Here is a 24,055-nt window from a genome sequence, read left to right on the forward strand (position 1 = left end):
TCCCTAGAATGGGCAGTTTTTAATGTAATTTACGTCATTGCTGTCCAGATCTTCTATCCTCAATCTCCCTTGCTGTCAATCCCTGTTAAAATGCCAAAATGCCCCTGTTCCTCTTGACTGAATCCACTTTAGTCCAAATGTCCTATTCTAAAATGTATCTAACTCAACTTCTACTTCTTAAGCCTGACGAGCCAAAATATCAGATCTCGCTCTTGTTCCTTACCGTTTTAGCCTATTTGTTTTATCCAAATCTGTTCAATCTCTGACTCTAATGCTTTTCTCTGTAGCTCTACGCATTATTCAATTTCTTATCAAATCTCCTCAGTTCTGTCAAACTCAGTGCACAATGAAGCTCCTGTCCACCTTGACCCAAGCTCCACCCAGTTTGGTAACGCCACAGCAAGGAGTGCGATTTGGCCGTCGGACACTTCTTTTGCAGCACCTCACACTCTCAAGTTGGTGTTCTTTTGTGGTTGCTTCAGAGCCAACCCATCCATCACTCTCGAATGAGTCCATTGTTCAAATGAGTCCATTTTCATCTTTGTGAGTTCCTCCGCTTCTCACTGTCTTTTCTCGTCCCCGAGGATGTTGTCTTTCCTCCGGGGTGTATTTGCCCCCTCCAAGCACAACAACAATCTTTCTTTGTCCTTGCCAAAGGTCAAAGGTGCCTCAAAGCCAGGCACCGTTTTGTAGTCGTCCACGGCTGCGGGCGGAGTCTCGGGATCGAGTTTCAGGGATCCTGGCACTGAGAGTGACAGACTGGGACATCAAACTTGTAAGACTATTTCCAAATGTAGCTGCTGCCATCAATTCACTAGTAACGTTTGTTTACCAAATGTCAAATTCTCCTAGTATCAGCGATCTCGTCTTTATATTGTAAGTCCTGCAACTCATCCTATTTCCGAGCTACGTTTAGTCTATAGTTCCAATTTAATGCGACAGTACATTGTGTCTTCAGTATCATTATTCAAAATTAACTCATCAAGGTCTGCGTTCTACATCTACCCCTGATCTATGTCTTGACCTCTCAAACGTTATTACCTGTGTCATGCTTGCTCAAAAATGTGCCTTAGAATATGGTGCTGTGAATTTCCAATCTCCCCGATTAAATTGGATCCCGCTTCTCAGCTTTCTTTCTCATGCTCCTGTTAGCCTGCAATTGTCCAAATCAAAAATGTTATTTTCTTTTAATTGTCTTTGTTTTGAACCTCTAAATCGCTCGTGTTGCTAACCTATCTTTATCATTATTTACGAGTGAGCCCCCCTTTCTTGAACATTCTCTGATCCATGCCGTCTTCCTCCTCACACGCCCGCACCCACACAGGGTGTGCACATAAACGCACACACCGAGCGCGCACACAACCGCTCAATCTCACTGTTTCAAACATTCACTGAGAAACTCACACTGTCCCTGCCCCGCCCGCAGCCATAGCACCCCCCGTGCGAGGGGGGCGCGGCATCAATGTTGACCGGTTACAGGCTGGCCATTTCCTGCAACAATCATGATGCCGGCCCACCGCCCGCACGAGCATAGCACAGGCCCACGCGCACAGCACAGACTTGCGACTACGCGCTAGTGCAGGCACGCTCATCAGTCTCAACCTCTCAAAGGGCAGGCCAACTTTGCTGTTGCGCCCTTCATCATGTTCACATTCGACATCTTTTAATGTCTTCTACACAACATTTGTTGTCTCTTATTCTCATCCTATCAAGCCACCGTTCTAGTAACTTTCTGTCACACGCCTTATTTTCTCTACTGCCACACCTTGCTCATCTTAGTTTCTCTAACCAACTTAACCACACCATTGTCCACTTCTCAATTTCCCTATTATCGCTCAAAAGCCTCCTAAACATTCTCCATGACTGATTTCTTCCATAGAACACACATCTCACTCACACACACTCATATACACACCCACTCATGAGGATCCTCTGCGCGCACACACACTCTCCCCCCAATTTGGTTCATTTTGGATATTTTAGCGGTCTGATCTCTCACAGGAGGAACTGTTACCACCGGATATTTTTTGAGGAGGCCTCACTTCCCCTCGTGGATCTCTTTATTAGCCCCAGCTATTTGAATACGATCGTCACCGCACCCTTGTCTGCCACGACGAAGCACTAGGTCCCTGAACTATCCGTAGTACGCGTAAGTCCCTGACTTTACCGTACACGTTACACACGTAAGTTCCAAACTTATTCACCGTATGTATCTTAACTTCATGCACACCTTATTTGATCTGAACGACAGTCTCCTCTTAAATTTCCTCTTTCAATTTGCAGCATTTCGACTTATAGTAACAGGTATTCTGCTTACCTTATCGGTGATGAGCTCAGGGTTGAGGAGACGTCGTACCAGCTCAACGTTGTGCGCTTATTCCAAACGGTTCGCCAACAGGGTGACAGTGTCCCTGACACTGTCCGGTGTCTTGGCTAAAGACCACGAGTTGTCAATTACCCTTCTCTTGACATCACGTCCGCGGTCACCAAGAAATTGTTAGGTTACGGATTTTAGTTATTGATCTGACTCCAAATTGCGATCAACACTTAACACATAAATTGCTATGTCCTAATCCACACACTGGCGCACCTAACAATTTTGCGAGTTCGTTCTGTCAAAGAGAAGACCAGTAGATCAATCAGACCAAATTTACCAATTGTTTATTCTTGACAAAGCGCACTAATACAGGCCTGGGTCCCGGGTCCCTCACACTAAAACTCGTGCGTTTTTGTGACCACCAAAAGACGACACATTCTTCCGGGTTGCCCAGTTTTGGAGAAACACAATATGAATATTAAAGCATGCAAAATATTGTGAGATGATTGGTCGATGGCCATCTCCTCCCCGTCCAGGTGTTGCTGAGGTCAGGCGGTTGGGTTTTCCCCGCGAAGCCCGGCCACATAGACGTGCTGTTGTTCTCGTTTCTCACCGACCTTGAGGTGTTCTCGTCCGGTACTCCCTATCTGGGCCTATTCCACAACACTTCGAAGAAAACAAGTTCATGCAGTTTGCCTGCACATTCTTCGCCACCCACCAATCCACACGAGCACTCCAATACTAGATATTAATATGATTATAAGTTTAAAACAATCTTAAAAAATATGTTTGCAAACTCCCGAAAGCACATTTCCCTTTAGTTATGTCTGTACTTCGTGTACGTTATCACAGTTCATCAGCCAGCCAAACTCAGGATTCAGAGCGTCTTGCTCCCTTTATTTCCGTCCAGTGTAAAACACAAAAAATAAAACTGCAAGTGAAACAACAAAAACACTTTGTTTCTTCTACGAGTATTCTTCTTATAAAGAATAATAAAGTGATCCAACAAAACAATGATAACTTAGAGCCATTGATTCCGTGAGCATAAAGAGAGGAGAAAGATTCGCGTGCATGACGCGAGTAACACTAACTCATCAGTTGTCAAGTCGCTTCAACAGAAATATGCACAATTTTCAGAATAAAATTTCCAGTTTGCTTCCGAACGACAAATAACTCTGTATATGCTTCATTACATAGAAAACATTTCTTAGCTTAAATTATAAATAAAATAAATCAGTTTTAAGTACACAAACAATTCTAACACCAAGAAAACAATTCTGAGGGCAGAACACTCCGAGTTGCGAAATAAAACTGATCGAGTGAATATTTCGGGTACACAATTTAAGGTAATTGTAAATGTAACTTATTTTATGTGAACTTTAAAAGTTTAAGAACAACATAAAAAAATTGTATCACCTAATCTGAAAAAAAAACAGTTCTGTGAAAGAGTTGTATTTTACACAGTGGAGCAAGTTTTCAGTGGTACAGCAAGCGCAGCACAAAATTGTAAGTAGGGATTTGATTGTAACATAATGGTTGACCATGTTTAGCACCTCCTAGAGGCTTTACAAACAAAAACCATTGACTGCTGGAAATCCAAGATTATCTACTTGTGCACATTAGGAATCTACAGTGATTTGATAAAAGGGTGGAAAGGTAATTTAACCTTGCATTTTTATTTACAAATATCTGCTATAATTTAGTTCCAAGTTTGACTGTAGTGGCAACATCGTAAGAACGACGGTCTGCCTGAAACTGAACTTGTTTTCGAATCCCTCTCGAGCCTTCCTGCGTGGAGTTTGACTTGTCTCCCTGTCCGGGTGGTGGGTGTGAGAAATAGGGAAAGCGTAGGCGTGTGCCTGTACATGTGTGGTGTGTGTGTGTTACGTGTCTCAGGTGGCGCTTAGAGAAAGGCTTTAGTTGCGGTGCACATTTTGTCCCAGCAGGAGCAGTTGAATGTCGCGTGCAGCTACTTCGCCTGCCTACTTCAAGTAAATCCTTCTTAGGTCTGCTCAAGACGGTGAGTTAACCTTTCTTGTTTCTTGGTACTCTAGCGACTGTTGTCTTCTTGAGCACCAATAATTTAACGTCGATTCAAAACTTAACCTGGGTATTATGATGTAATTGAAATCTAACAACAACAAACCTCCTTTGAACTGAATAAACGTTGGCGAAACATTTGACGCGAAAGGGTGCAACTCTTTAAGATGATGGGAAGTCAAAGAAAACTAAACCTACAATTCCTGGGTGGAAAATATGACGATGAAAATACTGTGCTTTTTGCAGGGTTCACCGTAAAGGTAGGGGCTATATCAACAACACTTACTAAACTCTAACGTAAATTTTTTAAGTTAATGTCTTTAAGTTAATAATTTACTTGTAAGATGTGGAATACATTGGAACCCCGTCATTCCTCGAAATATGTTGGTTGGACTGCATTTTCAATGACGTCATCATGAAGTATGTTTAGGGATCGCTATGGTCTCTGCAATACCAAATAAGACATGTAGGCTACAGATGTGTTATGTTCTTAAGGTTTTGAAAATTTCAGTATTTCAGTATCCCCTTAAGTTCCCCAATTTGTCAGAAATTCAACAAAGCCCTTTCTGACTGTTGACAATTGAGACAGGATCATCATCAGTATTTGTATTTGTGTGATATCTTTGTTTGGGTGGTGTGCTGTGAGATATTATTATATAAAATGGACAGCTTTGCTCAGTAAAGGTTGGGAAACATTGGTGTAAGCCAGGGGTGGGCAAACTTTTTGACTTGCAGGCCGAATTGGGTTCTAAATTTTGACCGGTGGGCCGAACCAGGAGCAGATGGATGTAGTGTTTGTGTCAAGTAATATAAATGACATGTAAAGGTCATTGCATAAAAGGTTTATGCCTTTAGTAAGTAGTAAAGCATGGATAAAAAAAAGGCTTCTGAAAACAAATGCATTTATTAACAATATTAAAAAAAAAGTATTTCACCAAAAAACTACCATCAGTGATTTTCATTAAATACGACACTGTTATTATAAATAACAGTTTCCATCACTTCAGCGCCTGCAGGTCAGATTTATGAAAGATGTTTATCTTGAAAATCACATCAAAAATCGAAATCACATCAAACGGCAAACATTCTGACCAAATACATCATCTTGAAGAATCTGTGAAAGAATACATCTAAATAAAGTAATAAAGAAATCAAAACGGCAACATGGTGACGGATATCTGAAAATCAGAGTAGAGCTTTAACTCACAAACACCTGGCGAGAAAACGGGAAACACTTCCTTAAAGTCGGCCTTTAGAACTTTAAAAGTTAAGATTGCATCAATGTCCTTGAGCATCCTGCATTGTTTGAAAATGAGAATGGTCGCTAGTTTCAATCCCTGCTATTTGTACAAATTATTTTCAAAATGTATTTTTTTCTATAACAAACTAGAGAAACTCCCCTTCATTTTCAGTGGAAACTGTTGTTGGTCTCCCCTTTTTTTTTTGGTAGTGCATCATAGTCTAGAGTAAAATTTGTTGGAGCACTTTTTAGGATAGATCTGAGGTGTTGGTCCGTTAACCTAGATCTGTGACGGGGCTTTGTTGATGTTCATGTGGCTGAACATCTGCTCACACACGTAGTCGAGCGAAATTGTTCACTCTTCTTTAAACACTGCACTCAGTGTCGACCTTTCTTTTCCTTGGGCCACTCGTTTTAATGGAAGGATTCCAGGGGAAGGTTTGTGGGTAGCTTCAGCGTAAAACTGTATCTGAAAGCTCAGCGCGCGAATTACGAGAATGCTGACGTCACAGCCCACATTCGAAATTCGCCGTTGATAGAAAAGGAGTGCGGTTTGCGCCGGGTCCGTATTACTGAGTACGTACACGCACTTGTGAGTGTGCACTGAGCTTTCTCACACAGCTTCCAGGAGTAAATGCGCGGGCGGGTGTTTCCCCATCTACTGGGGAAACGCAGTCATTGCAGGGAAATTGACCCAAATAAGGTTTACTAATACATAATAAATGACCCCGTGGGCCGGAGGTGGCCTGTGGGTCGTAGCTTGCCTGTGTCTGGTCTAAGCAATCATGTACTGCTTGTGTACAATGGCCATTACTGCTGTCACCGTATTACGGGTTAGATCACAGATTGTCCTTTGCATTGTCCTGTTCTATCTAGATCAGTGGTTCTTAACCTTGTTGGAGGCACTGAACCCCACTAGTTTCATATGCACATTCATCGAACCCCTCTTTAGTGAAAAATAAAATAATATTTTTTCAAATTCAAGACAGATGTTTTTACTCGTGCACAAAAGGAGCTGTGCATAAAATCACCTTGTTCAAAGAACAAAACCAACACAATGCATGAACTCATAACAAATGACATACCTGCAAATCAGTGTGACTTCTGTTACCTTTGTGAGACCAGTTCAGATATGCGTCAGCACGAATTTACACAATAAATCAGGTATGTTCGGACCGCTGTAGTGGAGGCTCTGCCGAACCCCTAAGACCGACTCACCGAACCCCTAGGGTTCGATCGAACCCAGGTTAAGAACCACTGATCTAGATTAAGAAGGAGCAATTCTACACTGAGTCCCTGTCGAGCTCCCTCATGTGATACACCTTAAAAATGCTGTGTTAAAAACAACCTAGTTTGGGTTAAAAATTGGACCTTTTTCTATTACTGTTTATTAACCAATTAGTTTTATTGTTTAATGTAATGTTTCTTGGTTAAAAAACATCCATCCATCCACCCATTCATTTTCTGTGTGGCCTAGTGGTAGAGTGTCTGCCCTGAGACTGGAAGGTTGTTCGTTCAAACCCCGGCCGCGTCATACCGAAGACTATAAAAATGCGACCCATTGCCTCCCTGCTTGGCACTCAGCCTTAAGGGTTGGGATTGGGGGTTAGATCACCAAATGATTCCCAGGTGAGGCTCTGCTGCTGCTCACTGTTCCCTTCGGGGATGGGTTAAATGCAGAGACAAATTTCACCACACCCAGATGTGTGTGTGACAATCATTGGGTCTTTACCTTTACCTTTTTACCAATCGCAGGGCACACAGAGACGAACAACCATCCGTGCTCGCACTCACACCTACGGGCAATTTGGAGTGCTCAATCATCCTCCCATGCATGTTTTTGCGATGTGGGAGGAAACTGGAGTGCCCCAAGAAAACCCACGCAGGCACGGGGAGAACATGCAAATTCCACTCATGGAGGGCCGGAGGTGGAATCGAACCGGCACCCTCCGAACTGTGAGGCGGACGTGCTAACTATATTTAGAATTTAATGTAATTAATTTATTTCAGAAAAAACGCGCTGTGTGTTATGTTATGCATTGTTATAAATTAGGAAATGCACATTTCAAACAAAAATATTACATTAACTAGCAACTCATACTATCTGGATATAGTCGAGACTCATTTTTATACAAGTGCAAGCAGACTTGAATAAAGCAAGGGTCAAGGCAAACGTGAAAGATGTACCAGCAATCGGGCCCGTTTGCTGCCAAAGTGACGCCACCCACGAAGAATACGGCACAGCAAATACTAAACAAATTTGATTGCAGGGCTGCACATACTCTTCTCCCCTCGAGTCGAGTCGTGTGGCTACCTCGGCGTTCACAGGGACCTCGAAGTGTTTATCGAGCGAGGGAAGGGTTGTCTTTAATGCAGAAAGACTTGCCAGACTTAGAGACCCCGTGAGAGTTAGGAAACAATATGGCGTCATTTTGGGGGGGTGGGATTGCTGGAGGTAAAAAGATCTAGTGCGCTCGCTTGAAAATCGACATAAGCATATTTCAACCGTGTTTAGATAGGAATGCAAAAAACAGTGAATATCCGAGTATGACTTTTGTGTCATGCCGTCACTGGTAATGCCAAGTCAACTGTCACGCCCGTGCCACTTCGCTCAGCCACACCCCTTTCGTTACCGTAATGTCTGTCACCTGCTTCCTCTTGTTACCCTGTGTATTTAAGCCCTGCCCGTGTGTTTCTCCCTGTCGGTGTCTACTGTTGTGTCCATTCCTGTTCGTGCCCAGTGTTCCTGTTCGTGTCATCTGGTTTTCCCTCGGTCTGTCTGAAGGCTCATGGTCAGAATTTTAACCCTGTCCAAGGGGACTTCATGTCGGTCAGTCTGTCTGTTTTGCTGGCCGTGAGTCTTCCTCCCGTCTGTGTCGTCGGTTCCCCACCTGCCTCCCTTCCAACTCCTTTTCCCTGCAATAAATCCTGGTTCAAGCTGCATTTGGTCGCCCTGGCTCAACTCCTTCCTGACATCAACGACAGGGACAGTAGAGGAAGATGTACCAGGCACCTCACAAAATCAGAAATATTGTGCTGACTATTTTTAAAATTGGATGGATAGATATTGTTTTCGAAATATAATTTAGTATAGCCAGGCAGCAAGCCTCGCTGTAAACTACTGTAGGTATTACTTCTGCTGCGGAGCCTCATTAAACACCAAATAGCGAAAGATACTGCTAGTATATACCGTAATTTTCGGACTAAAAGTCGCTCCAGAATATAGGTCGCATTAGCCATAAAATGCACAATAACGTGAAATAAAAGCATATATAAGTCGCTCCGGAGTACAAGTCGCATTTTGGAGGAAATTTATTCGACAAAATCCAACACCAAGAACAGACATGAACGAACAACAACAGGCTAAACCAGACCCGGGCAAAATACGGCCCGCGGGCCATACCCGGCCCTTTGTGCGTCTCTGTCCGGCGCGCAATCATAAATTACATTTGATTACAACTTATACAACTTAACAATAAATTTAAAAAAATCAGTGTCGTACATGCACTACAGCTGTTCTGCTTTTATTTTGAAAGGCGGCGCACTTCCGTGTAGCGTGCGTGCATGTGAGCTGTGCGTGTAGGTGAACAGCGCGAAGTAATGCTGCCCTCAAAATGTGTACTGACGCGAAGAAAAGGAAAGTTGACGAGTGCCGTGCTTTCAACAAGACATGGACTGCCAAGTATTTCTTTACAGAACTGAAAGGTAAAGCCGTGTGCCTGGTTTGTGGTACACAGGTCGCTGTGTTTAAAGAATATAATTTGAGTCGCCACGACACAACCAAGCATGAGAAAAAATACATCTGTTTGATAAACAGCGCGCATCAGAGGCTGATGCATTGCTAGCAAAACTGCAAGCCCAACAAGGACTTTTTATCAAACTTCACACCCGCAGAGATGCAGCGGTCAGGACAAGTTTTGTCATTTCCCGCAAAATTGCCAGAAAAAGTAAGCCGTTTACTGACAGAGAGTCTATTAAGGAGTGCTTATTGGACTCTGTTGCACTGATATGCCCGGAGAAAAAGAGCGCATTTGAGAATGTGTCACTCTCCCGACGTACCGTAACAAGGTAGGTTGAGGACACATTGATATGTTTCTATAAATGTGTTGTAATTCACAGTTTGAGGAAAAGTTAAAGAAGTTAAGAATAAATTGTACTGATTAATGATTTTTTTATTTGACCTATACAGCACAATTTCACATAGCCTAATATAAATATAAACAGAATAATTGTAGTCTTCTAATTACCAGTACCAGCTATTTAAAATAAATAATTTAGTGCATATTACAATGGAATAAAGTTGAGCAGGTTTAAATTATCATTGATGTGGCCCTCTGACATAACTCAGGTTTTTCATGTGGCCCCTTGTAAAAATTAATTGCCCACCCCTGGGCTAAACGATAGGTATGCTAACGTGACATAAACACAAACGAAGAGCTAAGAACGGGCCTGACGTAACATTATTTTAGTTATTCAAATAACTATTACATAAATAACACGTTTATAAAACCATCAATCGTCCTTTATGGAAACGATGCCGCGTATGCGCCGCGCCGCTGACGTCTAAATACTCTATATGTTCCACAGACCTATATAACGATATATAAAGTATATATCAAATAACTATCATATAAACAACAATATTATCAAACCATCTGTGTCACTCCAAATCATTAAATCCATTGATCACATTCCGCGTCCTTTGTCAACAGCGCCGCGCGTGCGCCCTGACGTCAGCCTCGTCGTTATTCCACAGATCTAGTATATAACTATATTATAGCGTTAACAAAGTACAAGGAAAGACGTGGGTTTGGTAAATGTCTCTTTATTTAACAAAACAAGAGTTCAACGCGCCAACAAGTACTGAACTGTAACGATAAAAACATATACAAGTTGCTATACGAAATAAAATATATCAAATAACTATAACATAAATAGTTCACCACCACACGGCCCCAAGCACCGGCGTGGACTTCCAGGTGTGTGGCGGCGTGGACTTCCATCCCCGGAGGTGGCACTTCCAGCCGCGGAGGTGGAAGAGAGCTCCATAGAATCGGACCGGGCGTGCGTAAAAGCCATGTCCGAGCCCCATCCACCGTCCCCGGTAGTACGTGAGGCCCTTCGTCATCCTGTGATGGAATCTTTGTCCTTTATGTAAACAACTGCCGCGCCGCGCCACTGACGTCACTTGAAATTCTAATTACAGTAATCCCTTGCTACATCGCGGTTCGTTTATCGTAGTTTAACGTTTTTTTTTTGTTTTGTTATTTTTGAATTTTGAAAATTTGTGAAAAAATTCACATATACCGTATTTGCCGGCGTATAAGTCGACTCGGTGTATAAATCGACCCCCTAAAATTTGACGGAAATTTACGATTTTATGATATATCCTTTGTATAAGTCGAGCTCAATTGTTGCATTATATTAAACTTAAAAATTCAATCAGAAATATGCGAAATTTATTGACGAAATGTGTTCAAAGTCCGGGAGGCCGTGCGCATGCGCAGTGGCCGGAAATAGCTCCAGCCGAGCGGATCGGCTGTTTATAAGCACCGCGGAGGAGATCGCGGAGCCTCATTCGACTTCCAACGGCCGGCGAGCTCGCGCACGCCGCCCGGCACATCCGGGAGGCTGTGCGCACGCGCCAAGTGGCCGAAAATAGCTCCCGCCGAGCGGATCGGCTGTTTATAAGCACCGCGGAGGAGATCGCGGAGCCTCATTCGACTTCCAGCGGTCGGCGAGCTCGCGCACGCCGCCCGGCACATCCGGGAGGCCGTGCGCACGCGCCAAGTGGCCGAAAATAGCTCCCGCCGAGCGGATCGGCACTTTATAAGCACCGCGGATGAAATCGCGGAGCCTCGTTCGACTTCCAGCGGCCGGCGAGCTCGCGCACGCCGCCCGGCACATCCGGGAGGCCGTGCGCACGCTCCAAGTGGCCGAAAATAGCTCCCGCCGAGCGGATCGGCACTTTATAAGCACCGCGGATGAAATCGCGGAGCCTCATTCGACTTCCAGCGGCCGGCAAGCTCGCGCACGCCGCCCGGCACATCCGGAAGGCCGTGCGCACGCGCCAAGTGGCCGAAAATAGCTCCCGCCGAGCGGATCGGCTGTTTATAAGCACCGCGTAGGAGATCACAGAGCCTCATTCGACTTCCAGCGGCCGGCGAGCTCGCGCACGCCGCCCGGCACATCCGGGAGGCCGTGTGCACGCGCCAAGTGGCCGAAAATAGCTCCCGCCGAGCGGATCGGCACTTTATAAGCACCGCGGATGAAATCGCGGAGCCTCATTCGACTTCCAGCGGGCTGCGCACTCGCGCACGCCGCCCGGTTCAAATTTTCTAAGTGCCAACGCACAATGAGATGCATGAGAAACGGCCTTGGTTACCATCACATTTGAAGCGATGAATACGAAGTTAAATTTTATGACTCGGTGTATAAGTCGAGGTCGATTTTTTTCGGTCGATTTTGGATCGAAAAAGGTCGACCAATACACCGGCAAATACGGTAAGTCGCTCCTCAGTATATGTCGCCTGCTCACCCAAACTATGAAAAAAAATCGCGATTTATAGTCCGAAAATTACGGTATTTCATCGGAGATGGGAGAGAATTATAAACTGGTGATGAAAGTGCTTATCACACTATCGAGACAATATCAGGAACAACAATAATTATGACAATGATGATGATGATGATAATAGTTAAATATTTGTACTTTAGTACTGCCACTTTGGCTTCACTAAAACCCCTCTGATCTTTTTCTCTCCTGTCCTTCATTTGACCCGGAACAGGAGGGGGGGGGGGGCATAATTTAGCAGACAGCATTGGCCCCTCCTACGTTTTTGGGTGGACGGTGGACCTTGAGAGGGCTTAGATTACCTGCTAGTCACGCATTCACCTACCCACCAACATCTTGTGTAAACACACAACTGAATCATACATCCCACCCTGGACTGGTCTGTCTGTGTTTGTGTATTGCTTTGCTCTGTCTGTGGCATGCCCAATTTTTTTCCTCCCTCTGAATTGCCAGAAGCAAACCATATAACGCGTTGGCTCGGGCTCACTGCCTCCCCCTTCCCACTTATGAACACGTCACATACTGCGTAGTCTTCCCTCTCTTGCGCCTGCCCACAGCAGTGATAATTTGATGTGACGCATGAGCGTGCAGTGCAGTGTGGATTTGTGTGACTATGTGTGTGTTTATGCGGAGGAGGAATGTCTGTGTATAAGATTGTGTACGTGAGGACACAAAGTCAAGTACTTGCTAGACTGAAGCAGGGAGAGGAGGCGATCTGACGGTGCTTCCATTAATTTTCTCCCCTACACGCACATTTCTTGACTGCACAACTTGAAAGGAATTCTGAGCTAGAAGTTACAGGTTTGGTAAGTTATGTCCTTGATAGGCAAACGTTGCCTTCATGCTTTCTGCATCACTAGTATGTATATGTGATTGTCTGTATGGACATAGTATGTAAGTGTACTTACATTGCATTTGGGAAGTGAATGGTTTATGGACTTTGAAATGTTGACCTGTGCAATGCTAGTCAATCATTTAACATTAACCTGTGTTGGGGGAAAGTTACACATCTCTGCTTTTTGAAAATGTCTTTGATCTTGGAATGTAAATTTCAGGCTTTGATTATGTGGAAGCTTTCAAAGAATTTCTGTAAAGACAGCACACATTTGACATTGGTTACCATCAGTGATAAGTGGATTGGGATCTTAAAGGCGATGCCCGTTTGATGGCCCTGTTGCTGAACACAACTACTGAACATGCACACTAATGTAAATAAGACTTAATCTTTTCAAAATTGTACTATACAGCAGCAGTCCCCAACATTATTCTGTGCAAAAATCACTGGCCATCATTACATTTGTTGTTTCAGCAATGCCTAATGATAATAAATACTAGAATGCCAGAAGTAGAGTTTAGACCTCCACCAAGGATGCACTCTAATAAATGTGAAAATAATTTAAAGAATTTACCATTTGGGTCTGTTTATGTTTTTTTAGTTAGCAGGCTACTTCCTGTTTAATCAAGGATGGGGAATAAACAGGAGGTACCAATATCGTTCTAGGGGTTGGATATTGGCAATTATCATAGTAGTTACTATGTTGACTCACAGGTAATCAAAATGTTATACACCATTATTTAGATACAAATAATGGTAATTAGTTGCTGAGATGTAATAAACTATGCATGCAGCACTTCCATGTTAGGCGAAAGGCAGCTGTCCACCTCCTGTTGAAATGTCAGGACATAATGGAAATGGGAAATTTGCTTTTGATGTATTTTGGGCCTGGAAAAGAACTTGCAATGGATTATTTACAATCCCTGATACACAACCCAAGGTTATCACGCAGAGGTAATTTTACAGTCAGATGGCATTCCAGTACGTTGTAACATATTGACAGCTGAAACTGTTAAGCTATCTGGCCCTTCCCCACAGGGAATGCTTAATGTTTTACCATGCCTAATAAGGCTGTTTGGATTGATCCAAGTATCAGCTAATATCGATCCTTTACATTTATTTCTATGATTTCAGTTATTTTCAAATAATCATTTCGTACATTTTACGTTGAGTCATAGTATTATGCTTTATTTGATATTTTTTATCTACCAGTTAGCTCTTTAATATCTAAAGAAATTTAAGAGAGGCAGGAACTACAGTAGCATATGCAGATTACTACTACTTTGTATATGGTAACTTTCATTACATTATCTTTCCACAGTTAAGAATTTAACAAGAAAGTTGAATTGAACATGTTGTTTAATAGGACAAGCAATCTAAAATTGATTTTTTATTTTTTTTTAATCTAAATCTACTTGGTATCAGTTCAGTATCTGCAATACTGGTGCCAGTATTTATTTGGTATGGATTGATACCAAAATATCAGATATCGCACAGTCCTTTAATGCCCAAGGTCCATCAGTTGTACATTACAAAATGAAGCATTCCTCTTCAAAAGTTCTGTGTATTCATTTGCGCAAACCTGCTTTGTCCTATTAGTTCATGTTTTACAAGTCATAGTGGTAACTTTGACAAAGGCTCATATAAACAAAGCTAGCACTGTCTTCAGACTCTTACACAATATTGTATTGTGTCATGGAAACAAATACTAGTTTTACAAAAGGATTAAATATACAACCAACCATTACACTGAATGTAGTTATAATTAGTGGGAGCGCTGCACTTGTTTCTGCTCGTCAATAAGGCTCATTTACTAAATAAATCCGTAGGATGTTCGTACTGTGCGCACAAATTGAGAATATTCTTAAAATCATTGTCAAATTCAGGACACGTGCGCACCAGCTCATTTTGTTCGCACAACTGTTCGTATGTCGATGAATCAGAATTCATTCTAAATGACCAATTTGTATAAGCCATGCTCATTTCAGTCTGTTTGACAGATCACTGTATTGCGCGAAGGTTAATACGAAGAAATAAAAACAGCTGCGAGAGAAGTTCATAACTTTCTCAGTCTATCCTTTTTTTAAAAGGTTTGTATTGCAAGATCCCTCATTAGTTGTGTGTTCGCATATTCTGTGGATGTTCTTATTTTATTTGCTGAATACACACAAATTCAGGCACAAAGTTATCGATGAATCACTCATTACATCCATATGTATGTTTTCTGCACAAATTGGTCTGCACGTATGTTAGCAAATGAGGGCAATTGTCTCTAGAAAACCGCTTTTTTATTCTAGCACGTCGTTTGCTCGACCCTTTGTCTCATTTTGCCTGTTGCCTATTTTCAAGAAGTTCTGCACATACAGTTTTGCTTTGTTTTTTTTACGAACTTTGAGTTTTCATGGACTTACTGTCTCTGTGTACCAAATAGCCTGTTTTTTGGGGGCCCCTTGTACATTATTTCCCAGTGCTGAATGGTTGCTTTGCATGCTTATGCAAAAACCAAAAGAAAAATCACATACTTTTCATGATACACTTGTAGTATTTGGTTGACATTGATGAGAATCTTGAGCACTTCACTCCATTGATGCCAGTCAAGATGCCACAATGCAGAACTGAGTCGAAACCTTTGTATTTGTGTGCATTTTTGCTTGGTTTCAGCACTAATGCCCTCTGTGCAGCTCACAGCCTGAGCTGCAGAGTTCTGACCATGTATGGCCACTCGATGTGCGCTGGCTTTTTTTAATTTTTTTTTTATTATATCATGAGGGCAAATATTTCTTAGAGAGCAAGTTACCATCTTTGAGGTATTTGTTTAATAGTTAAAAGAAATATCTATTCATTTCTGCTCATCTTTCTGCTAATATTGATGGTGTAATAGTTAAAGAAGATGGGAGATGTTAGCTAGATCTGCACTAGAGTTATTGCAGGACCATTTTGTGATTGGAATGGCAAATAGCCAATCTAATCGTTTGCTACTTTGTGCTTTCATTTGTACATTGCACTATTTTTGTCACTTCTGGGAGAGTGAAGTGATTACTAATTCAATACATTATTAGCATATCGGTCTTGTATTTGCACATACATACCTGAGTGTTTTTACATATTTGTAATATTTTCACATACTCCAATTAATAATTTCCTTGTATTTCTATCATCACCATGCGTATCCACTATTATTTCTGTGGCGCACAGGAGTCCTTTCCTTCATTTGAAAACATGCTGTCATAAACCTTTCATCAGTCATATCACAGTACACTAAAAACTGCCTGTTTAAATCACAAATCAAAATAGACAAGCCTTCAACTGTGAATGTTGGTGAATAGAATGTTAATCATAAACTGACACGAATTTTTGAGTGACTGAGAAGGCTGTTATTTCTATGGCAACCGCTTTTGCTGTGGATGTGATTTCTGTGTAGCTTGGAGTTGCACCACTGCCTCTCATACTCCTGGCTGCATCTCTGCTGACTGCAGAAGTGCTGCTGTAATGTGATGCAGTGGTGTACTTGCCAAATGTTTCGATGAAGTAAAGGTGAGCCTTCTGCTCCCTTACTGTTGTTCTTTGGGTCAGGCTGCAGTTGTAAATAAGAACTTATTCTTAATTGTTTGCCTGGGTAAATAAAGGTTAAATAAAAAAATTTAAAAAATTACTGATCTTTTGGGGGAGGACTCTTCTAGTGTTCTGCCCTCAGAATTGTTTTCATGATGTAAGAAATGTTTTCTATGTAAAGAAGTATACACAATGGTTATTTGTTGTTCGGAAGCAAACAGGAAATGTATTTTGAAATGCACCGGAAGCTGCGCATGTTTTTGTTGAAGCGACTTGACAACTGATGAGTTGAGAGACGTTGGCGTTACTCGCGTCATCTCAGCGAATCTTTCTCCTCTCCTTATGCTCACAGAATCAACGGCTGTAAGTTATCATTGTTTTATTGGATAACTTTATTATTGTTTATAAGATAAGAAGAAAATTTATAGAAGAAACTAAGTGTGTTTGTTGTTTCACTTGCAGTTTCACTCGTTGTGTTTAACACTGAATAGAAATAAAGGGAGCAAGACGCTCTGAATCCTGGCTCAAGTGTTCTATACATGAGTTTGGCTGGCTGATGAACTGTGACAACGTACATGAAGTACATAACGCACAGGGAGATCAGTACAGTGAAAAGCCGTACCACAGTGAGTTGAGGAAACAACGAAAGATTCAAACATGGCCGCCGAAGATGTATCCAGTGTTATCGACATGAAGACGATGGACTTTGAAGAGAATTCGCGTCGACCTTCATCTTCCAAGTCATTGGTCCACAGTCGATCGAGAGCTAGTGCTAACTCCAAGCGCTCGTCATCCTACAATTCCGTTCTGGAGGCAGCTGCCAGAGCTTCGGCTGAAGCAGCGGCAACCAAGGTTGCCTATTCAAGGAAGCAGTTGGAAATTAAAAGGCACCGAGCTAGGCTAGACATACTAGATTTAGAAGAATCAGAAATTGAAAAGGAAGCAGAAGTGGCACGGGTGAGAGCAGAAGTATTGGAAGCAGCTGCAGCTATAGAAAATGAAGATGTGCGAAGCATAAAAAGTCATTTGCCAGCACATGTGGCTCAAAAACGCACTGAAGATTATTTGCAAAGCCAAACACAGCTCAACGCACAGTCCTTTGTAGCCTACAGTGGAGTCTGGCGCCGCAAACCCACGCATAGTCCACCACCTGCGGCAGCTGAGGAGAGGTCCTCACACAACGTCTGCAGACCATCAGTGAATGAGGAACGTGAGGTAAAGGAGCAGTTCCAAGAGGCAATCAACACTCCGTATTATGGCCCCCCATTTCATGGGCCAGTCAGACCTTGTGAGTACAGCCTCCTACGACAGTCATCACCCACACCTACGACACCACCATGCATGGATGACTTCAGGCCTTTGCGTGATAACCTCAGGCCTCTTCAGAGTGACATCGGAACCCTGACTCAGTCTTTACATGCAGCAAGGCACACATCTACCCCAAAGCCACCTGACAGTCCACATATGCAACAAGGTCGGTATTCTCCTCCTCATGCTAGCCCTCCACACATGATAGACTTTGCCAAGTTTCTTGCTCGCAGAGAATTTGTGACTACTGGCCTCACAAAATTTGATGATATGCCAGAGAATTTAAGGGCATGGCAGTCCTCATTCCTAAATGCAACACAAGGCTTAGGTTTATCATATAGTGAGGAGCTGGACCTCTTGGTGAAGTGGCTCGGTAAAGACTCGTCTGAACATGTAAAGAGGATCCGTGCTGTTTATGTCACCAAGCCCAAAGCTGCTCTACAACTATCCTGGGATAGACTGCATGAATGCTATGGCGCACCAGAAATAATTGAAAATGCCCTGTTCAAAAAAGTGGACAATTTTCCCCGTCTGTCTGCTAGAGACAACACGAAGCTAAGATTGCTCAGTGATCTCCTCATGGAGCTATTAGCAGCCAAAAACGATGGATATCTTCCTGGCCTTGCATACCTCCACATGCCTCGTGGGATAAAGCCTATCGTGGAGAAGTTACCTTCAGGCCTGCAGGAGAAATGGCTCGGTGTAGGCTCAAAGTACAAGAAGCGTTACAGGACATCTTTCCCTCCCTTTTCGTTTTTTGTGGACTTTGTGTATGGCCAAGCCAAGGCTCGAAACGACCCAAACTTCAGCCTGTCCATCAGTAGCCAGCCGTACGGCAAAGGTGAGAAAGCTCCATTCAAGCCAAGTGAATTTAAGACTGCTGTATCTGTGTGCAAAACAGACGTGTCTGGTACCACTGATGCAAACACCTTAAACTCTACGGACGATGGAAAGGAAAACAATGATCCGGCTCGCTATTGCCCTGTGCACAAGAAAACACACCCATTGGAAAGATGCAGATCATTTAGAGCAAAAATATTACAGGAAAGAAAATACATTCTTAAAGAACATAAACGCTGTTTTAAATGCTGCGCCCCAAACCACCTTGCCAAGGATTGGCAGGCATCATTGAAATTTGGTGAGTGTGACAGCCAAAGACACAGCTCTGCGATGCACAAAGACACCTCTCTGCCTCCCGATCAATCGGCCCTTCCACAAATAGACACAGTGGCACAAGGCAATTCCCCACTCGAAGTGACGTCACGATGCACTAAAGTTTGTGGCAAGGGCAACCTCCCACGTTCATGCTCAAAGGTGTGCCTGGTGCGCGTCTTCCCTCGGGGACAGCCAGATCGCTCTGTCAAGATGTATGTCATTCTTGACGATCAGAGCAACCGCTCACTGGCCCGCTCTGAAATTTTCCACCTTTTCAAAGTCAAGAGCAGCCTCTGCCATTACCTGATGAAGACCTGCGCCAACACCACAGAGATGATCGGCAGGAAGGCGGCGGGCTTTCAGATTGAAGCAGTGAACAGAGGTGTGTGCCTCGACCTTCCACCTCTCATTGAGCACAGTGAAATAATGAATAACAAATCTGAGATTCCAATTCCAGAGGTAACCCTCACACATGCGCACCTGAAACATCTCGCTCCTCTCATTCCCAAGCTGGATCCTGATGCAGAGATGAAGATCCTGTGCACACACAAAGTGAGTGATCAAGTCAACGGTCCTCATAATGCACCTTTTGCCCAGCGCCTGGACTTAGGCTGGGTCATTATAGGCAAAGTCTGCCTGGACAACGCCCACAAGCCAACCCTGAGCGTCTTCAAAACTCATGTGCTTCAAAATGGACGTCCGTCACTTCTCATTCCTTGCCAAAACAGCATCAGTGTGAAAGAGAAACCATGCTACGGCGGGGAGGACAAGCATAGCCACTTTACACATACGTTGAAAGCATTGCCAGTCGAGGATTAGCTCGGGCAGACTGTTTTCCAACGAACAGACAGTGACAACAAGTGTGCCATGTCCTTTGAGGACGAATTCTTCTTGAAAATTATGGAAAAAGAAGTCGCCCAGGATGAAAGGAATAACTGGGTAGCTCCCCTACCATTTAAGTCATCTTGACCTCGGCTCCCAAATAGAGCGCAAGCCCTGTCTCGTCTCAGCTCTCTACGGCGCACTTTGAGAAAAAACGCTGAGATGAAAGAGCAGTTTTCCTCCTTTATGGAAAAGCTTTTTGAAAACAACCATGCAGAGATTGCCTCATCCATTGACGACACAAAAGAATGCTGGTACCTGCCCTTTTTTGGTGTGTACCACCCCCAGAAGCCTGGGCAAATACGGGTCGTGTTTGATTCAAGCGCCCAACTGAACGGCCTCTCCCTCAACTCAGTGCTTCTCACAGGGCCCGACCTGAATAACACTCTGCTTGGCGTGCTGCTGCGTTTCAGGAAAGATCTCATTGCTGTCACTGCGGACATCCAGCAGATGTTTTATGGATTCCTGGTGAGGCATGAGCACAGAGATTACCTCAGATTTCTGTGGCACAAAGACAATGACCTGTCTAAAGAGGTTCAGGAGTACCGCATGTGGGTACACGTCTTCGGCAACAGCCCATCGCCTGCAGTAGCCATCTATGGACTACGGCGTGCTGCCAAGAAAGGTGAAGCAAGGTATGGCACTGACACAACACAGTTTGTTCATAGACATTTCTACGTTGATGATGGACTCGTGACACTGCCCACCGAGTCTGCTGCCATAGACCTGCTGAAACGTACCTGTGCCTCACTCGCCGAGTCTAATTTGAAGCTGCACAAAATTGCATCAAACAGTGTCACTGTGATGAAAGCTTTCGAACCTGAAAAACTGGCCTCTGGCATTAGAGAGCTGGGGCAGAATGATGATTCTCTCCCTGCGCAGAGGAGCCTAGGCTTATGCTGGGACATTAACACAGACATGCTCACCTTTAACGTAGCCATTGCTGATAAGCCTTACACTCGCCGTGGGGTGCTGTCAGTTGTCAACAGCGTCTTCGACCCGCTGGGTCTGGCCGCCCCAGTGACCATCAAAGGCAGGCTGCTGCTGCGAGAGCTGTCCAGTGGAGTCCAGGATTGGGACACTCCACTCCCTGACGAAAAGGCGAGCATGTGGGAAACATGGGAATCTCACTCAAAGAGCTGAATAGCCTCCATGTGCCCCGCTGCTATGTTTCAATGTCACTCTTGGAGCCAAGGTACACAGAACTGTATGTTTTTTGTGATACATCTAACTGGGCTATAGGGGTGGTTGCATACTTAAGAGCAGTCAGTAAGGAGGGCCATTGCAAAGTGGGATTTGTGATGGGAAAGGCTAGACTGTCACCGCAGCCGGAGGCTACGATCTCATGACTCGAGCTCCGTGGTGCCGTCCTGGCTGTTGAGCTGGCAGAGTTGATCTTGAGTGAACTGGACCACAAACCAGACGCTGTGAAATTCTACTCCGACAGCAAGGTGGTCCTCGGATACATCTATAACGACTCAAGGCGCTTCTTTGTGTACGTGCACAATCGTGTGCATCGTATTCGCCAAACAACCTCTCCTGAGCAGTGGCATTATGTGCCATCGGAACATAACCCTGCTGACTTAGCCACCAGGTCAGTACCTGCATCACAGCTGATGGACACAATGTGGTTCGTAGTACCCGACTTTCTTCACAAGACTCCTAAGCTGGACACGCACATTCAGTTTGATCTGATAGAGCCTGGAAAAGATGTGGAGGTCAGACCGCAAGTGACAGCTTTACTTACGCACATCGAAACCAAGCCACTTACCTCTTCAAGATTCCAGCGTTTTTCAAAATGGAGCTCCTTGCTGAGAGCCGTTTCCTTTCTGATACAGCAGATGCGTTCTCACAAGTCAATCTCCACCTCAGACTCAACAGACACACCACAGCATGCATGCAAAGGCTGGCATCAGTGCAGCGGACCTCGCACTCCTGAGGAGCTTGCAGCAGCCAAGAGACTCATACTAGAGACTGTCCAAAGAGATGTATATCCAGATGAATACGCTGCTCTTAAAGCACACAAAGAAGTTTCTAACTCAAGTCAGATCTTGACCCTGGACCTCTACATGTGTGAGGGCCTGCTGCGGGTCGGAGGGCGCCTCAGGCATGCTTCTCTCGACTCAGAGATAAAACACCCAATCATCCTCCCGAAGCAAAACCAGGTCACCAGACTGCTTGTGGAGCACCATCATGCAGAGGTAAAGCACCAGGGGCGACAATTCACAGAGGGAGCCATCAGGGCAGCTGGACTATGGATTGTCGCTGGCAAAAGGCTAGTCAGCCCTATCCTCTATCACTGTGTGACATGGGAAGGTGGAAGTGCAAAAAATGGCTGACCTCCCTCCGGAGCGACTCGACACCTCTCCACCCTTCAGCTATGTGGGGCTGGATGTATTTGGACCGTGGACAGTGGTGACCCAACGCACTCGTGGAGGTGCGGCAGAAAGTAAAAGATGGGCCATTCTGTTCACATGCATGTGCACCAGAGGAGTACACATTGAAATTATTGAATCGATGGATACTGCCAGTTGCATAAATGCGCTACGGAGATTCTTTGCCGTCAGGGGCCCAGCAAAGCAGCTCAGGTCAGACAGAGGGACGCATTTCGTGGCTGCTAGTGCAGAACTAGGGATGAGGCCCTCACATGAAAAGCAGAACAAGATTTTGAATTATCTGCACAGCAAAGACAGCACGTGGGAGTTCAACCCACCACACGCTTCCCACATGGGAGGTGTGTGGGAACGCATGATTGGGGTTGCACAAAGAATATTAGATTCCATGCTTCTGCAAAACAAACATACTCGCCTGACACATGAGGTCCTGTGCACGCTGATGGCGGAAGTGTCGGCAATAATCAACGTCGGGCCGTTGGTCCCTATTTAATCAGACCTCTGCTTCAGTCTTGCTGTCTCCATCCATGCTACTGACACAGAAGCCAGGCCTGCTTGCTCCTCTGGGCGAGTTTGCGGGGAAAGACCTTCTGAGAGGCCAGTGGAGGCAAGTGCAGGCGCTGGCGAACGAATTCTGGCACCGTTGGAGAAATGAGTACCTGAGCACTCTTCATCCAAGACGTAAGTGGCACGGGACCAGGGCTGTGGACTCGGACTCGGGGACTCGGACTCGGTCGGACTCGGTCATTTTTGCCGGACTCGGACTCGGTGCTGATTTTGACCGAGTCCACCGAGTCCGACAATAAAAAAAATACGTTCAATTTTATTTTCATCATGCTGCTGAGAATGCGCGTAGGAATACTGTCCACAGCCCTGCTTACGATCACTGCGGCCACGTTGAGTTGCACTTAGGCTAATGTTTACATTATGTACCAATGTCAAGGACGATTATGTCACCCAGCTTATATCATTGATGTGTTTCGATAGTTGTGGGGTCGCCACTAATTATTTGTGTTTAGATAAATGTCTGTCAAGTCAGCGTAGAGCGCCTGTTTTCCGGGCTCAAGTTTATCATGTCTGATCATTGCGGCGCGATGAAGGCTGACTTGGTTGAGGCGATTTTGTTCCTAAGAACAAACTCAAGTCGTTGAATTGAAACTTGAAAGTATCTGTTTATTGTATTCGTTTATGTATATGTTTAATAAAGACAAAGCCATCACAAAACTGTTGTAATTATTTAGATTTTGATCTAAATTAGCCTTGAATAAAGACTAAGCAGTCACATGAATTAACAGAAAAAATGGACAGCCGGACTCAGACTCGGACTCGGTGGTCAAGAGGTCGGACTCGGACTCGGTGCAAAAATCCGACCGAGTCCACAGCCCTACACAGGACACACCGCGACCTTCAACCTGGGGACATTGTGCTGCTAAAGCAAACTCAAGTGCCAAGGAATGAGTGGCCAATGGCTATGGTCCTTTCCACCTCCAAGAGCAGCGATGGAAAGGTCCGGAAGGTTGAGTTGAGGACATCATCCCAAGGCATCTTGAAAACTTACCTGCGGCCCATTTCTGAAGTGGTCCTTCTCATGGAAAAGGCGGATTAAAAGTGGACTGAGAAAAAGGTAAGTAGTTTCAAAGGTTAGTGGCATTACATGCCAGACGGGGAGTGTTCTGCCCTCAGAATTGTTTTCATGATATAAGAAATGTTTTCTATGTAAAGAAGCATACACAATGGTTATTTGTCGTTCGGAAGCAAA

General features: G+C 44.2%; 1 protein-coding gene across 3 annotated transcripts in view; it reads left to right on the plus strand.

Moving 5' to 3' along the window:
* The first annotated feature begins 4,190 nt into the window (after positions 1–4,190).
* Positions 4,191–24,055, plus strand: part of LOC148398633 (microtubule-associated tumor suppressor 1 homolog A-like) — an 83,095-nt gene continuing 63,230 nt past the window's right edge. Inside the window, exon 1 of one of the 3 annotated variants that reach the window (XM_088372402.1) lies at positions 4,191–4,337. The gene's annotated coding sequence lies outside the window, so the exon portion shown is untranslated. Of the gene's footprint in view, positions 4,338–12,710; positions 12,978–24,055 lie in introns of those variants that run through there. The other 2 variants (XM_088372403.1, XM_088372401.1) reach the window with 2 other exon arrangements.

Source organism: Syngnathus floridae, chromosome 4 (genome assembly GCF_059516105.1).
Source record: "Syngnathus floridae isolate MCC-2025c chromosome 4, RoL_Sflo_1.0, whole genome shotgun sequence".
Taxonomy (NCBI): domain Eukaryota; kingdom Metazoa; phylum Chordata; class Actinopteri; order Syngnathiformes; family Syngnathidae; genus Syngnathus; species Syngnathus floridae.